The 18,076-nt window shown below is 37.8% G+C and overlaps 4 non-coding genes across 4 annotated transcripts; all 4 read left to right on the top strand.

The window, feature by feature from the left end:
• Window positions 1–2,965: 2,965 nt before the first annotated feature.
• On the top strand, window positions 2,966–3,039 carry Trnan-guu (transfer RNA asparagine (anticodon GUU)). The gene has a single exon. It is a non-coding gene; the product is annotated as a tRNA-Asn (tRNA).
• Window positions 3,040–5,590: 2,551 nt separating this feature from the next.
• Trnan-auu (transfer RNA asparagine (anticodon AUU)) lies at window positions 5,591–5,663 on the top strand. Its single transcript has one exon. It is a non-coding gene; the product is annotated as a tRNA-Asn (tRNA).
• Window positions 5,664–15,426: 9,763 nt separating this feature from the next.
• Window positions 15,427–15,500, top strand: Trnan-guu (transfer RNA asparagine (anticodon GUU)). Its single transcript has one exon. It is a non-coding gene; the product is annotated as a tRNA-Asn (tRNA).
• A 581-nt stretch (window positions 15,501–16,081) lies between these two features.
• On the top strand, window positions 16,082–16,155 carry Trnan-guu (transfer RNA asparagine (anticodon GUU)). Its single transcript has one exon. It is a non-coding gene; the product is annotated as a tRNA-Asn (tRNA).
• The last annotated feature ends 1,921 nt before the right edge of the window (window positions 16,156–18,076 follow it).

Genomic DNA, 18,076 nt, shown 5'->3' with positions numbered 1-18,076 from the left:
AACCTGTCATGTTGTCTCTGTGGTGCAATCGGTTAGTGCGTTCTGCTGTTAACCGAAAGGTTGGTGGTTCAAGCCCACCCAGGGACGAGCATTTATAAATTTTGACACAATCAAATTCGAAACTTGAAAATGAATTTTTGTCTTGCTCGTTTCACAGGTTAGATATTCTGACATGTTTTCTTTGTGGCATAATCTTGTAGCATGTTCCTTTGGTAACCGAACAGTTTGTAGTTCAATTTCTGTCAAAAACGATGGTTTTTAATTTTAATACGCGCAGTATTAAAAACCAGCAAATGATTAGGTGTCATGCTCGTTTCACAGATTAAAAAACCTGTTCTGTTGTCTCTGTGGTGCAATCGGTTAGCGCGTTTGGCTGTTAACCGAAAGGTTGGTGGTTCAAGCCCACCCAAGGCCGAGCATTTATAAATTTTGACACAATCAGTTTCGAAACTTGAAAATGAACTTTTGTCTTGCTCGTTTCAAAAGTTAGATATTTAGACATGTTTTCTTTGTGGCACATTCTGGCAGCACAATCGTTTAGTAACCAAAGAGTTGATAGTTCAATTTCTGCCATAGATGATTGTTTTTAATTTCATTACACACAGTATTTAAAACCAGCAAATGATTAGGTGTCATGCTCGTTTCACAGATCAAAAAACCTGTTATGTTGTCTCTGTGGCGCAATCAGTTGGCGCGTTCGGCTGTTAACCGAAAGGTTGTTGGGTCAAGCCCACCCAGGGACGAGCATTTATAAATTTTGACACAATCAAATTCGAAACTTGAAAATGAATTTTTGTCTTGCTCGTTTCACAGGTTAGATATTCTGACATGTTTTCTTTGTGGCATAATCTTGTAGCATGTTCCTTTGGTAACCGAACAGTTTGTAGTTCAATTTCTGTCAAAAACGATGGTTTTTAATTTTAATACGCGCAGTATTAAAAACCAGCAAATGATTAGGTGTCATGCTCGTTTCACAGATTAAAAAACCTGTTCTGTTGTCTCTGTGGTGCAATCGGTTAGCGCGTTTGGCTGTTAACCGAAAGGTTGGTGGTTCAAGCCCACCCAAGGACGAGCATTTATAAATTTTGACACAATCAATTTCGAAACTTGAAAATGAACTTTTGTCTTGCTCGTTTCAAAAGTTAGATATTTAGACATGTTTTCTTTGTGGCACATTCTGGCAGCACAATCGTTTAGTAACCAAAGAGTTGATAGTTCAATTTCTGCCATAGATGATTGTTTTTAATTTCATTACACACAGTATTTAAAACCAGCAAATGATTAGGTGTCATGCTCGTTTCACAGATTAAAAAACCTGTTATGTTGTCTCTGTGGTGCAATCGGTTAGCGCGTTCGGCTGTTAACCGAAAGGTTGGTGGTTCAAGCCCACCCAGGGACGAGCATTTATAAATTTTGACACAATCCAATTCGAAACTTGAAAATGAATTTTTGTCTTGCTCGTTTCACAGGTTAGATATTCTGACATGTTTTCTTTGTGGCACATTCTGGTAGCGCGTTCGGTAGGTCACCAAACAGTTGTTTGTTCAATTTCTCGCATAGACGATTGTTTATAATTTTAATACACACAATTTTAAAAACCAGCAAATGATTAGGTGTCATGCTCGTTTCACAGATTAAAAAACCTGTTATGTTGTCTCTGTGGTGCAATCGGTTAGCGCGTTCGGCTGTTAACCGAAAGGTTGGTGGTTCAAGCCCACCCAGGGACGAGCTTTTATAAATTTTGACACAATCAAATTCGAATTTTAAAATTGAATTTTTGTCTTGCTCGTTTCACAGGTTTGATATTTTGACATGTTTTCTTTGTGGCACATTCTGGTAGCGCATTCGGTTGGTCACCAAACAGTTGTTTGTTCAATTTCTCGCATAGACGATTGTTATTAATTTTAATACACACAATTTTAAAAACCAGCAAATGATTAGGTGTCATGCTCGTTTCACAGATTAAAAAACCTGTTATATTGTCTCTCTGGTGCAATCGGTTAGCGCGTTCGGCTGTTAACCGAAAGGTTGGTGGTTCAAGCCCACCCAAAGATGAGCACTTATAAACTTTGACACAATCAATTTCGAAACTCGAAAATGAATTTTTCGTCTTGTTCATTTCACAAGTTAGATATTTTTACATGTTATCTTCGTGGCACATTCTTGTAGCATGTTCCTTTGGTAACCGAACAGTTTGTAGTTCAATTTCTGTCAAAGACGATGGTTTTTAATTTTAATACGCGCAGTATTAAAAACCAGCAAATGATTAGGTGTCATGCTCTTTTCACAGATTAAAAAGCCTGTTATGTTGTCTCTGTGGTGCATACGGTTACCACATTTGGCTGTTAACCGAAAAGTTGGTGGTTCAAGCCCACCCAGGGACGAGCCCTTGTAAATTTTGAACCAATCAAATTCGAAACTTGAAAATGAATTTTTGTCTTGCTTGTTTCACAGGTTAGATATTCTGACATGTTATCTTTGTGGCACATTCTGGTAGCATGTTCCTTTGGTAACCGAACAGTTGTTAGTTCAATTTCTGCCATAGACCATTGTTTGTAATTATAATCGCACAGTATTAAAAACCAGCAAATGGTTAGGTGTCATGCTCGTTTCACAGATTAAAAAACCTGTTATGTTGTCTCTGTGGCGCAATTGGTTATCGCGTTTGGCTGTTAACCGAAAGGTTGGTGGTTCAAGCCCACCCAGAGACGAGCCTTTGTAAATTTTGACACAATCAATTTCGAAACTTGAAAATGATTTTTTGTTTTGCTCGTTTCACAGGTTAGATATTTTGACATGTTTTCTTTGTGGCACATTCTGGTAGCATGTTCGGTTGGTCACTAAACAGTTGTTGGTTCAAGTTCTCGCATAGACGATTGTTTTTAATTTTAATACACACAATTTTAAAAACCAGCAAATGATTAGGTGTCATGCTCGTTTCACAGATTAAAACGCCTGTTATGTTGTCTCTGTGGCGCAATCGGTTAGCGCGTTCGGCTGTTAACCGAAAGGTTGGTGGTTCAAGCCCACCCAGGGATGAGCACTTATAAATTTTGACACAATCAAATTCGAAACTTGAAAATGAATTTTTGTCTTGCTTGTTTCACAAGTTAGATATTTTGACATGTTTTCTTTGTGGCACATTCTGGCAGCGCGTTCGTTTGGTAACCAATTAGTTGGTAGTTCAATTTCTACCATAGATGATTGTTTTTAATTTTGGTAAGCACAGTATTAAAAACCAGCAAATAAGTAGTTGTCATCTTCGTTTCACAGATTGAAAATCCTGTTATGTTGTCTCTGTGGTGGAATCGGTTACCGCATTTGGATGTTAACCGAAAAGTTGGTGGTTCAAGCCCACCGAGGGACGAGCATTTATAAATTTTGACACAATCAAATTCGAAACTTAAAAATGAATTTTTGTTTTGCTCGTTTCACAGGTTTGATATTTCGACATGTTTTTTTTGTGACACATTCTGGCAGCACGTTCGTTTGGTAACCAACCAGTTGGTTTTTCAATTTTTGCCATAGATGATTGTTTTTAATTTTAGTAAGCGCAGTATTAAAAACCAGCAAATATTTAGGTGTCATGCTCGTTTCACAGATTAAAAAACCTGTCATGTTGTCTCTGTGGTGCAATCGGTTAGTGCGTTCTGCTGTTAACCGAAAGGTTGGTGGTTCAAGCCCACCCAGGGACGAGCATTTATAAATTTTGACACAATCAAATTCGAAACTTGAAAATGAATTTTTGTCTTGCTCGTTTCACAGGTTAGATATTCTGACATGTTTTCTTTGTGGCATAATCTTGTAGCATGTTCCTTTGGTAACCGAACAGTTTGTAGTTCAATTTCTGTCAAAAACGATGGTTTTTAATTTTAATACGCGCAGTATTAAAAACCAGCAAATGATTAGGTGTCATGCTCGTTTCACAGATTAAAAAACCTGTTATGTTGTCTCTGTGGTGCAATCGGTTAGCGCGTTTGGCTGTTAACCGAAAGGTTGGTGGTTCAAGCCCACCCAAGGCCGAGCATTTATAAATTTTGACACAATCAGTTTCGAAACTTGAAAATGAACTTTTGTCTTGCTCGTTTCAAAAGTTAGATATTTAGACATGTTTTCTTTGTGGCACATTCTGGCAGCACAATCGTTTAGTAACCAAAGAGTTGATAGTTCAATTTCTGCCATAGATGATTGTTTTTAATTTCATTACACACAGTATTTAAAACCAGCAAATGATTAGGTGTCATGCTCGTTTCACAGATCAAAAAACCTGTTATGTTGTCTCTGTGGCGCAATCAGTTGGCGCGTTCGGCTGTTAACCGAAAGGTTGTTGGGTCAAGCCCACCCAGGGACGAGCATTTATAAATTTTGACACAATCAAATTCGAAACTTGAAAATGAATTTTTGTCTTGCTCGTTTCACAGGTTAGATATTCTGACATGTTTTCTTTGTGGCATAATCTTGTAGCATGTTCCTTTGGTAACCGAACAGTTTGTAGTTCAATTTCTGTCAAAAACGATGGTTTTTAATTTTAATACGCGCAGTATTAAAAACCAGCAAATGATTAGGTGTCATGCTCGTTTCACAGATTAAAAAACCTGTTCTGTTGTCTCTGTGGTGCAATCGGTTAGCGCGTTTGGCTGTTAAGCGAAAGGTTGGTGGTTCAAGCCCACCCAAGGACGAGCATTTATAAATTTTGACACAATCAATTTCGAAACTTGAAAATGAACTTTTGTCTTGCTCGTTTCAAAAGTTAGATATTTAGACATGTTTTCTTTGTGGCACATTCTGGCAGCACAATCGTTTAGTAACCAAAGAGTTGATAGTTCAATTTCTGCCATAGATGATTGTTTTTAATTTCATTACACACAGTATTTAAAACCAGCAAATGATTAGGTGTCATGCTCGTTTCACAGATTAAAAAACCTGTTATGTTGTCTCTGTGGTGCAATCGGTTAGCGCGTTCGGCTGTTAACCGAAAGGTTGGTGGTTCAAGCCCACCCAGGGACGAGCTTTTATAAATTTTGACACAATCAAATTCGAATATTAAAATTGAATTTTTGTCTTGCTCGTTTCACAGGTTTGATATTTTGACATGTTTTCTTTGTGGCACATTCTGGTAGCGCGTTCGGTTGGTCACCAAACAGTTGTTTGTTCAATTTCTCGCATAGACGATTGTTATTAATTTTAATACACACAATTTTAAAAACCAGCAAATGATTAGGTGTCATGCTCGTTTCACAGATTAAAAAACCTGTTATATTGTCTCTCTGGTGCAATCGGTTAGCGCGTTCGGCTGTTAACCGAAAGGTTGGTGGTTCAAGCCCACCCAAAGATGAGCACTTATAAACTTTGACACAATCAATTTCGAAACTTGAAAATGAATTTTTTGCCTTGTTCATTTCACAAGTTAGATATTTTTACATGTTATCTTCGTGGCACATTCTTGTAGCATGTTCCTTTGGTAACCGAACAGTTGGTAGTTCAATTTCTGCCATAGATGATTGTTTTTAATTTTAGTAAGCGCAGTATTAAAAACCAGCAAATATTTAGGTGTCATGCTCGTTTCACAGATTAAAAAACCTGTCATGTTGTCTCTGTGGCGCAATCGGTTAGTGCGTTCGGCTATTAACCGAAAGTTGGTGGTTCAAGCCCACCCAGGGACGAGCATTTATAAATTTTGACACAATCAAATTCGAAACTTGAAAATGAATTTTTGTCTTGCTCGTTTCACAGGTTAGATATTCTGACATGTTTTCTTTGTGGCACATTCTGGTAGCACGTTCGGTTGGTCACCAAACAGTTGTTGGTTCAATTTCTCGCATAGACGGTTGTTTTTAATTTTAATACACACAACTTTAAAAACCAGCAAATGATTAGGTGTCATGCTCGTTTCACAGATTAAAAAGCCTGCAATGTTGTCTCGGTGGTGCAATCGGTTAGCGCCTTTGGCTGTTATCCGAAAGGTTGGTGGTTCAAGCCTACTCAGGGATGAGCCCTTGTAAATTTTGACACAATCAAATTCAAAACTTGAAAGTGAATTTTTTTCTTGCTCGTTTCACAAGTTAGATATTTTGACACGTTTTCTTTGTGGGACATTCTTGTAGCATGTTCCTTTGGTGACCGAACAGTTGGTAGTTCAACTTCTGTCAAAGACGATTGTTTTTAATTTTAATACACACAACTTTAAAAACCAGCAAATGATTAGGTGTCATGCTCGTTTCACAGATTAAAAAGCCTGCAATGTTGTCTCGGTGGTGCAATCGGTTAGCGCCTTTGGCTGTTATCCGAAAGGTTGGTGGTTCAAGCCTACTCAGGGATGAGCCCTTGTAATTTTTGACACAATCAAATTCGAAACTTGAAAATGAATTTCTTTCTTGCTCGTTTCCCAGGTTAGATAATCTCACATGTTTTCTTTGTGGTACATTCTTGTAGCATGTTCCTTTGGTAACCGAACAGTTGGTAGTTCAATTTCTGTCATAGACGATTGTTTTTAATTTTAGTAAGTACAGTATTAAAAACCAGCAAATAAGTAGTTGTCATCTTCGTTTCACAGAATAAAAAGCCTGTTATGTTGTCTCTGTGGTGCAATCGGTTGTCGCGCACGGCTGTTATCCGAAAGGTTGGTGGTTCAAGCCTACTCAGGGACGAGCCCTTGAAAATTTTGACACAATCAAATTCAAAACTTAAAATTGAATTGTTGTCTTTCTCGTTTCACAGGTTAGATATTCTGACATGTTTTCTTTCTGGCACATTCTTGTACCTTGTTCGTTTGGTAACCGAACAGTTGGTAGTTCAATTTCTGTCATAGACGATTGTTTTTAATTTTAGTAAGCACAGTACTAAAAATCAGCAAGTAAGTAAATGTCATCTTCGTTTCACAGATTAAAAAGCCTGTTATGTTGTCTCTGTGGTGCAATCGGTTATCGCACTCGGCTGTTAACCAAATGGTTGATGTTTCAAGCCCACCCAGGGACGAGCCCTTATAATTTTTGACAAAATCAAATTCGAAATTTGAAAATGATATTTTGTCTTGCTCGTTTTACAACTTTGATATTCTGACACATTATCTTTGTGGCACATTCTGGTAGCACGTTCCATTCGTAACCGAAAAGTTGGTAGTTCAATTTCTGCCATAGACGATTGTTTTTATTTTTACTACGCTCAGTATTAAAAACCTGCAAATGATTAGGTGTCATGCTCGGTTCACAGATTAAAAAGCCTGTTATGTTGTCTCTGTGGTGCAATCGGTTAGTGCGTTCGGCTGTTATCCGAAAGGTTGGTGGTTCAAGCCCACTCCGGGTCGAGCCCTTGTAAATTTTGACACAATCAAATTCGAAACTTGAAAATGAACTTTTGTTTTGCTCGTTTCACAAGTTGGATACTTTGACATGTTTTCTTTGTGGCACCTTCTTGTAGCATGTTCCTTTGGTAACCGAACAGTTGGTAGTTCAATTTCTGTCATAGACGATTGTTTTTAAATTTAATACGCATAGTGTTAAAAACCAGCAAATGATTAGGTGTCATGCTGGTTTCACAGATTAAAAAGCCTGTTATGTTGTCTCCGTGGTGCAATCAGTTAGTGCGTTCGGCTGTTATCCGAAAGGTTGGTGGTTCAAGCCAACCCAGGATTGAGCCCTTATAAATTTTGACACAATCAAGTTCGAAACTTGAAAATGAATTTCTTTCTTGCTCGTTTCACAGGTTTGATATTCTGACATCTTTTCTTTGTGGCACATTCTTGTAGCACGTTCGTTTGGTAACCAAACAGTTGGTAGTTCAATTTCCTCCATAGACGATTGTTTTTAATTTTAGTAAGCACAGTATTAAAAACCAGCAAATAATTAGGTGTCATGCTCGTTTCACAGATTAAAAAGCCTGATATGTTGTCTCTGTGGTGCAATCGGTTATCACATTGGCTGTTAACCAAATGGTTGGTGGTTCAAGCCCACCCTGGCACGAGCCCTGATACTTTTTGACACAATCAAATTCGAAATTTGAAAATGATATTTTGTCTTGCTCGTTTTACAGGTTTGATATTCTGACACATTATCTTTGTGGCACATTCTGGTAGCACGTTCCATTTGTAACCGAACAGTTGTTAGTTCAATTTCTGCCATAGACGATTGTTTTTAATTTTATTATGCGCAGTATTAAAAACCAGCAAATGATTAGGTGTCATGCTCATTTCACAGATTAAAAAGCCTGTTATGTTGTCTCCGTGGCGCAATCGGTTAGTGCGTTTGGTTGTTATCCAAAAGGTTGGTGGTTCAAGCCCACCAAGAGACGAGCCCTTATAAACTTTGACACAATCAATTTTGAAACTTGAAAATGAATTTTGTTCTTGCTCGTTTCACAGGTTAGATATTTTGATATGTTTTCTTGTGGCACATTCTGGTAGCACGTTCGGCTGGTCACCAAACAGTTGTTGGTTCAATTTCTCTCATAGGCAATTTTTTTTAATTTTAATGCACATAGTATTAAAAACCAGCAAATGATTAAGTGTCATGCTCGTTGCACCGATTAAAAAACCTGTTATGTTGTCTCTGTGGTGCAATCGGTTAGAGGGTTCAGCTGTTAACCGAAAGGTTGCTGGTTTAATCCCACTCATAGATGAGATTTTATAATTTCAATACAATCCAATTCAAAATTTGAAAATGAGATTTTGTCTTGCTGGTTTCACAGGTTTGATATTCTGACACATTATCTTTGTGGCACATTCCGGTAGCACGTTCCATTCGTAACCGAACAGTTGTTAGTTCAATTTCTGCCAAAGATGATTGTTTTTAATTTTAGCAAGCACAGTATTAAAAACTAGCAAGTAAGTAAAGGTCATCATCGTTTCACAGGTTAAAAAGCTTGATATGTTGTCTCTGTGGCGCAATCGGTTAGTGCACTTGGCTGTTAACCGAAAGGTTGGTGGTTCAACCCCACCCAGGGATGAGCCTTTATAATTTTGACACAATCAAATTCGAAACTTAAAAATGAATTTTTGTTTTGCTCGTTTCACAGGTTAGATATTTTGACATGTTTTCGTTGTGGCACATTCTGGTAGCGCGTTCCATTCGTAACCAAACAGTTGTTAGTTCAATTTCTGCCATAGACGATTGTTTTTAATTTTAATACACAAACTTTTAAAAACCATCAAATGATTAGGTGTCATGCTCGTTTCACAGATTAAAAAACCTGTTATGTTGTCTCTGTGGTGCAATCGGTTAGCGCGTTTGGCTGTTAACCGAAATGTTGGTGGTTCAAGCCCACCCAGGGACGAGCATTTATAAATTTTGACACAATCAATTTCGAAACTTGAAAATGAATTTTTGTCTTGCTCGTTTCGCAGGTTAGATATTCTGATATGTTTTCTTTGTGGCACAATCTTGTAGCATGTTCCTTTGGTAACCGAACAGTTTGTAGTTCAATTTCTGACAAAGACGATGGTTTTTAATTTTAATACGCGCAGTATTAAAAACCAGCAAATGATTAGGTGTCATGCTCGTTTCACAGATTAAAAAGCCTGTTATGTTGTCTCTGTGGCACAATCGGTTAGTGCGTTTGGCTGTTAACCGAAGGGTTGGTGGTTCAAGCCCACCCAGGGACGAGCACTTATAAATTTTGACACAATCAAGTTCGAAACTTGAAAATGAATTTTTGTCTTGCTCGTTTCACAAGTTAGATATTTTGACATGTTTTTTTTGTGGCACATTCTGGCAGCGCGTTCGTTTGGTAACCAAACACTTGGTAGTTCAATTTTTGCCATAGATGATTGTTTTTAATTTTGGTAAGCACAGTACTAAAAACCAGCAAATAAGTAGTTGTCATCTTCGTTTCACAGATTAAAAAGCCTGTTATGTTGTCTCTGTGGTGCAATCGGTTATCGCATTTGGCTGTTAACCGAAAGGTTGGTGGTTCAAGCCCACCCAGGGACGAGCCTTTGTAAATTTTGACACAATCAATTTCGAAAATTGAAAATGAATTTTTGTCCTGCTCGTTTCACAGGTTAGATATTTTGACATGTTTTCTTTGGGGCACATTCTGGTAGCACGTTCGGTTAGTCACTAAACAGTTGTTGGTTCAATTTCTCGCAAAGACGATTGTTTTTAATTTTAATACACACAATTTTATAAACCAGCAAATGATTAGGTGTCATGCTCGTTTCACAGATTAAAAATCCTGTTATGTTGTCTCTGTGGTGCAATCGGTTAGCGCGTTCGGCTGTTAACCGAAACGTTGGTGGTTCAAGCCCACCCAGGGACGAGCATTTATAATTTCTGACACAATCAAATTCGAAACTTGAAATTGAATTTCTTTCTTGCTCGTTTCACTGGTTAGATACTCTTGCATGTTTTCTTTGTGGCGCATTCTTGTAGCATGTTCCTTTGGTAACCGAACAGTTGTTAGTTCAATTTATGCCATAGACGATTGTTTTTAATTTTAAATCGCACAGTATTAAAAACCAGCAAATGATTAGGTGTCACGCTCGTTTCACTGATTAAAAAGCCTGTTATGTTGTCTCTGTGGTGCAATCGGTTAGCGCATTTGGCTGTTAACCGAAAGGTTGGTGGTTCAAGCCCACCCAGGGACGAACACTTATAAATTTTGACACAATCAAATTCGAAACTTGAAAATGAACTTTTGTCTTGCTCGTTTCACAGGTTAGATATTTTGACATGTTTTCTTTGTGGCACATTCTGGTAGCGCGTTCGGTTGGTCACTAAACAGTTGTTGGTTCAATTTCTCGCATAGACGATTGTTTTAAATTTTAATACACACAATTTTAAAAACCAGCAAATGATTAGGTGTCATGCTCGTTTCACAGATTAAAAAACCTGTTATGTTGTCTCTGTGGCGCAATCGGTTAGTGCGTTCGGCTGTTAACCGAAAGGTTGGTGGTTCAAGCCCACCCAAAGATGAGCACTTACAAACTTTGACACAATCAATTTCGAAACTTGAAAATGAATTTTTTGTCTTGTTCATTTCACAAGTTAGATATTTTTAAATGTTATCTTCATGGCACATTCTTGTAGCATGTTCCTTTGGTAACCGAACAGTTGTTAGTTCAATTTATGCCATAGACGATTGTTTTTAATTTTAAATCGCACAGTATTAAAAACCAGCAAATGATTAGGTGTCACGCTCGTTTCACTGATTAAAAAGCCTGTCATGTTGTCTCTGTGGTGCAATCGGTTAGCGCATTTGGCTGTTAACCGAAAGGTTGGTGGTTCAAGCCCACCCAGGGACGAGCATTTATAAATTTTGACACAATCAAATTCGAAAATTAAAAATGAATTTTTGTCTTGCTCGTTTCACAGGTTTGATATTTGGACATGTTTTTTTTGTGACACATTCTGGCAGCACGTTCGTTTGGTAACCAAACAGTTGGTAGTTCAATTTCTGCCATAGATGATTGTTTTTAATTTTAGTAAGCGCAGTATTAAAAACCAGCAAATATTTAGGTGTCATGCTCGTTTCACAGATTAAAAAACCTGTCATGTTGTCTCTGTGGCGCAATCGGTTAGTGCGTTCGGCTGTTAACCGAAAGTTGGTGGTTCAAGCCCACCCAGGGACGAGCATTTATAAATTTTGACACAATCAAATTCGAAACTTGAAAATGAATTTTTGTCTTGCTCGTTTCACAGGTTAGATATTCTGACATGTTTTCTTTGTGGCACATTCTGGTAGCACGTTCGGTTGGTCACCAAACAGTTGTTGGTTCAATTTCTCGCATAGACGGTTGTTTTTAATTTTAATACACACAACTTTAAAAACCAGCAAAAGATTAGGTGTCATGCTCGTTTCACAGATTAAAAAGCCTGTTATGTTGTCTCTGTGGCACAATCGGTTAGCGCGTTCGGCTGTTATCCGAAAGGTTGGTGGTTCAAGCCTACTCAGGGACGAGCCCTTATAAATTTTGATACAATCAATTTCGAAATTTGAAAATGAATTTTTTGTCTTGTTCGTTTCACAGGTTTGGTATTTTGACATGTTTTCTTTGTGACACATTCTGGCAGTGCGTTTGTTTGGTAACCAAACAGTTGGTAGTTCAATTTCTGCCATAGACGATTGTTTTTAATTTTGGTAAGCACAGTATTAAAAACCAGCAAAAGATTAGGTGTCACGCTCGTTTCACAGATACAAAAGCCTATTATGTTGTATCTGCGGTGCAATCGGTTAGAGGGTTCGGCTGTCAACCGAAAGGTTGGTGGTTTAAGCCCACCCAGGGACGAGCCTTTGTAAATTTTGATACAATCAATTTCGAAATTTGAAAATGAATTTTTGGTCTTGTTCGTTTCACAGGTTAGATATTCTGACATGTTATCTTTGTGGCACAATCTTGTAGCATGTTCCTTTGGTAACCGAACAGTTTGTAGTTCAATTTCTGTTAAAGACGATGGTTTTTAATTTTAATACGCGCAGTATTAAAAACCAGCAAATAATTACGTGTCATGCTCTTTTCACAGATTAAAAAGCCCGTTATGTTGTCTCTGTGGTGCAATCAGTTAGCGCGTTCGGCTGTTAACTGAAAGGTCGGTGGTTCAAGCCCGCCCAGGGATGAGCATTTATAAATTTTGACACAATCAAATTCGAAACTTGAAAATGAATTTTTGTCTTGCTCGTTTCACAAGTTAGGAATTTTGACATGTTTTCTTTGTGGCACATTCTTGCAGCGCGTTCGTTTGGTAACCAAACAGTTGGTAGTTCAATTTCTGCCATAGATGATTGTTTTTAATTTTAGTAAGCGCAGTATTAAAAACCAGCAAATAATTACGTGTCATGCTCTTTTCACAGATTAAAAAGCCCGTTATGTTGTCTCTGTGGTGCAATCAGTTAGCGCGTTCGGCTGTTAACTGAAAGGTCGGTGGTTCAAGCCCGCCCAGGAATGAGCATTTATAAATTTTGACACAATCAAATTCGAAACTTGAAAATGAATTTTTGTCTTGCTCGTTTCACAAGTTAGGAATTTTGACATGTTTTCTTTGTGGCACATTCTTGCAGCGCGTTCGTTTGGTAACCAAACAGTTGGTAGTTCAATTTCTGCCATAGATGATTGTTTTTAATTTTAGTAAGCGTAGTATTAAAAACCAGCAAATAATTAGGTGTCATCTTCGTTTCACAGATTAAAAAGCCTGATATGTTTTCTCTGTGGTGCAATCGGTTATCGCATTTGGCTGTTAACCGAAAAGTTGGTGGTTCAAGCCCACCCAGGGACGAGCCCTTGTAAATTTTGAACCAATAAATTCGAAACTTGAAAATGAATTTTTGTCTTGCTTGTTTCACAGGTTAGATATTCTGACATGTTATCTTTGTGGCACATTCTTGTAGCATGTTCCTTTGGTAACCAAACAGTTGTTAGTTCAGTTTCTGCCATAGACCATTGTTTGTAATTTTAAATCGCACAGTATTAAAAACCAGCAAATGGTTAGGTGTCATGCTCGTTTCACAGATTAAAAAACCTGTTATGTTGTCTCTGTGGCGCAATTGGTTATCGCGTTTGGCTGTTAACCGAAAGGTTGGTGGTTCAAGCCCACCCAAAGACGAGCCTTTGTAAATTTTGACACAATCAATTTCGAAACTTGAAAATGATTTTTTGTTTTGCTCGTTTCACAGGTTAGATATTTTGACATGTTTTCTTTGTGGCACATTCTGGTAGCATGTTCGGTTGGTCACTAAACAGTTGTTGGTTCAATTTCTCGCATAGACGATTGTTTTTAATTTTAATACACACAATTTTAAAAACCAGCAAATGATTAGGTGTCATGCTCGTTTCACAGATTAAAACGCCTGTTATGTTGTCTCTGTGGTGCAATCGGTTAGCGCGTTCGGCTGTTAACCGAAAGGTTGGTGGTTCAAGCCCACCCAGGGACGAGCACTTATAAATTTTGACACAATCAAATTCGAAACTTGAAAATGAATTTTTGTCTTGCTTGTTTCACAAGTTAGATATTTTGACATGTTTTCTTTGTGGCACATTCTGGCAGCGCGTTCGTTTGGTAACCAAACAGTTGGTAGTTCAATTTCTTCCATAGATGATTGTTTTTAATTTTGGTAAGCACAGTATTAAAAACCAGCAAATAAGTAGTTGTCATCTTCGTTTCACAGATTAAAAAGCCTGTTATGTTGTCTCTGCGGTGCAATCGGTTACCGCATTTGGATGTTAACCGAAAAGTTGGTGGTTCAAGCCCACCCAGGGACGAGCATTTATAAATTTTGACACAATCAAATTCGAAACTTAAAAATGAATTTTTGTTTTGCTCGTTTCACAGGTTTGATATTTTGACATCTTTTTTTTGTGACACATTCTGGCAGCACGTTCGTTTGGTAACCAACCAGTTGGTTTTTCAATTTTTGCCATAGATGATTGTTTTTAATTTTAGTAAGCGCAGTATTAAAAACCAGCAAATATTTAGGTGTCATGCTCGTTTCACAGATTAAAAAACCTGTCATGTTGTCTCTGTGGTGCAATCGGTTACTGCGTTCGGCTGTTAACCAAAAGGTTGGTGGTTCAAGCCCACCCAGGGACGAGCATTTGTAAATTTTGACACAATCAAATTCGAAACATGAAAATGAATTTTTGTCTTGCTCGTTTCACAGGTTAGATATTCTGACATGTTTTCTTTGTGGCACATTCTGGCAGCGCGTTCGTTTGGTAACCAAACAAGTGGTAGTTCAATTTCTGCCGTAGATGATTGTTTTTAATTTTGGTAAGCACAGTATTAAAAACCAGCAAATAAGTAGTTGTCATCTTCGTTTCACAGATTAAAAAGCCTGTTATGTTGTCTCTGTGGTGCAATCGGTTACCGCATTTGGCTGTTAACCGAAAAGTTGGTGGTTCAAGCCCACCCAGGGACGAGCATTTATAAATTTTGACACAATCAAATTTGAAACTTAAAAATGAATTTTTGTCTTGCTCGTTTCACAGGTTTGATATTTTGACATGTTTTTTTTGTGACACATTCTGGCAGCACGTTTGTTTGGTAACCAACCAGTTGGTAGTTCAATTTTTGCCAAAGATAATTGTTTTTAATTTTAGTAAGCGCAGTATTAAAAACCTGCAAATATTTAGGTGTCATGCTCGTTTCACAGATTAAAAAGCCTGTTATGTTGTCTCTGCGGTGCAATCGGTTAGTGCGTTCGGCTGTTAACTGAAAGGTTGGTGGTTCAAGACTACCCTGGGACGAGCACTTATAAATTTTGACACAATCAAATTCGAAACTTGAAAATGAATTTTTGTCTTGCTCGTTTCACAAGTTAGATATTTTGACATGTTTTCTTTGTGGCACATTCTTGTAGCATGTTCCTTTGGTAACCGAACAGTTGTTTGTTCAATTTCTGCCATAGACCATTGTTTGTAATTTTAAATCGCACAGTATTAAAAACCAGCAAATGATTAGGTGTCATGCTCGTTTCACAGATTTAAAAACCTGTTATGTTGTCTCTGTGGCGCAATCGGTTAGCGCGTTCGGCTGTTAACCGAAAGGTTGGTGGTTCAAGCCCACCCAGGGACGAGCATTTATAAATTTTGACACAATCCAATTCAAAACTTGAAAATGAATTTTTGTCCTGCTCATTTCACAGGTTAGATATTCTGACATGTTTTCTTTGTGGCATAATCTTGTAGCATGTTCCTTTGGTAACCGAACAGTTTGCAGTTCAATTTCTGTCAAAGACGATGGTTTTTAATTTTAATACGGGCAGTATTAAAACCAGCAAATGATTAGGTGTCATGCTCGTTTCACAGATTAAAAAACCTGTTCTGTTGTCTCTGTGGTGCAATCGGTTAGCGCGTTCGGCTGTTAACCGAAAGGTTGGTGGTTCAAGCCCACCCAGGGACGAGCACTTATAAATTTTGACACAATCAAATTCGAAACTTGAAAATGAATTTTTGTCTTGCTCATTTCACAAGTTAGATATTTTGACATGTTTTCCTTGTGGCACATTCTGGCAGCGCGTTCGTTAGGTAACCAAACAGTTGGTAGTTCAATTTCCTCTATAGAGTATTATTTTTAATTTTGGTAAGCACAGTATTAAAAACCAGCAAATAAGTAGTTGTCATCTTCGTTTCACAGATTAAAAAACCTGTTATGTTGTCTCTGTGGCGCAATCGGTTAGCGCGTTCGGCTGTTAACCGAAAGGTTGGTGGTTCAAGCCCACCCAGGGACGAGCATTTATAAATTTTGACACAATCAAATTCGAAACTTGAAAATGAATTTTTGTCTTGCTCGTTTCACAAGTTAGATATTTAGACATGTTTTCTTTGTGGCACATTCTGGCAGCACAATCGTTTAGTAACCAAAAAGTTGATAGTTCAATTTCTGCCATAGATGATTGTTTTTCATTTCATTACACACAGTATTTAAAACCAGCAAATGATTAGGTGTCATGCTCGTTTCACAGATTAAAAAACCTGTTATGTTGTCTCTGTGGTGCAATCGGTTAGCGCGTTCGGCTGTTAACCGAAAGGTTGGTGGTTCAAGCCCACCCAGGGACGAGCATTTATAAATTTTGACACAATCAAATTCGAAACTTGAAAATGAATTTTTGTCTTGCTCGTTTCACAGGTTAGATATTCTGACATGTTTTCTTTGTGGCACATTCTGGTAGCGCGTTCGGTAGGTCACCAAACAGTTGTTTGTTCAATTTCTCGCATAGACGATTGTTTTTAATTTTAATACACACAATTTTAAAAACCAGCAAATGATTAGGTGTCATGCTTGTTTCACAGATTAAAAAACCTGTTATGTTGTCTCTGTGGTGCAATCCGTTAGCGCGTTCGGCTGTTAACCGAAAGGTTGGTGGTTCAAGCCCACCCAGGGACGAGCTTTTATAAATTTTGACACAATCAAATACGAATTTTAAAATTGAATTTTTGTCTTGCTCGTTTCACAGGTTTGATATTTTGACATGTTTTCTTTGTGGCACATTCTGGTAGCGCATTCGGTTGGTCGCCAAACAGTTGTTTGTTCAATTTCTCGCATAGACGATTGTTATTAGTTCTAATACACACAATTTTAAAAACCAGCAAATGATTAGGTGTCATGCTCGTTTCACAGATTAAAAAACCTGTTATATTGTCTCTCTGGTGCAATCGGTTAGCGCGTTCGGCTGTTAACCGAAAGGTTGGTGGTTCAAGCCCACCCAAAGATGAGCACTTATAAACTTTGACACAATCAATTTCGAAACTCGAAAATGAATTTTTTGTCTTGTTCATTTCACAAGTTAGATATTTTTACATGTTATCTTCGTGGCACATTCTTGTAGCATGTTCCTTTGGTAACCGAACAGTTTGTAGTTCAATTTCTGTCAAAGACGATGGTTTTTAATTTTAATACGCGCAGTATTAAAAACCAGCAAATGATTAGGTGTCATGCTCGTTTCACAGATTAAAAAGCCTGTTATGTTGTCTCTGTGGTGCAATCGGTTAGTGCGTTCGGCTGTTAACCGAAACGTTGGTGGTTCAAGCCCACCCAGGGACGAGCACTTATAAATCTTGACACAATCAAATTCGAAACTTGAAAATGAATTTTTGTCTTGCTCGTTTCACAAGTTAGATATTTAGACATGTTTTCTTTGTGGCACATTCTGGCAGCACAATCGTTTAGTAACCAAAGAGTTGATAGTTCAATTTCTGCCATAGATGATTGTTTTTCATTTCATTACACAAAGTATTTAAAACCAGCAAATGATTAGGTGTCATGCTCGTTTCACAGATTAAAAAACCTGTTATGTTGTCTCTGTGGTGCAATCGGTTAGCGCGTTCGGCTGTTAACCGAAAGGTTGGTGGTTCAAGCCCACCCAGGGACGAGCATTTATAAATTTGGACACAATCAAATTCGAAACTTGAAAATGAATTTTTGTCTTGCTCGTTTCACAGGTTAGATATTCTGACATGTTTTCTTTGTGGCACATTCTGGTAGCGCGTTCGATAGGTCACCAAACAGTTGTTTGTTCAATTTCTCGCATAGACGATTGTTTTTAATTTTAATACACACAATTTTAAAAACCAGCAAATGATTAGGTGTCATGCTCGTTTCACAGATTAAAAAACCTGTTATGTTGTCTCTGTGGTGCAATCCGTTAGCGC

This window comes from Watersipora subatra, chromosome 8, assembly GCF_963576615.1.
Source record: "Watersipora subatra chromosome 8, tzWatSuba1.1, whole genome shotgun sequence".
NCBI classification, from domain to species: Eukaryota; Metazoa; Bryozoa; class Gymnolaemata; order Cheilostomatida; family Watersiporidae; genus Watersipora; species Watersipora subatra.
The sequence above is the reverse complement of the archived record's forward strand: the minus strand, read 5'-3'. Positions and strand labels throughout refer to the sequence as shown.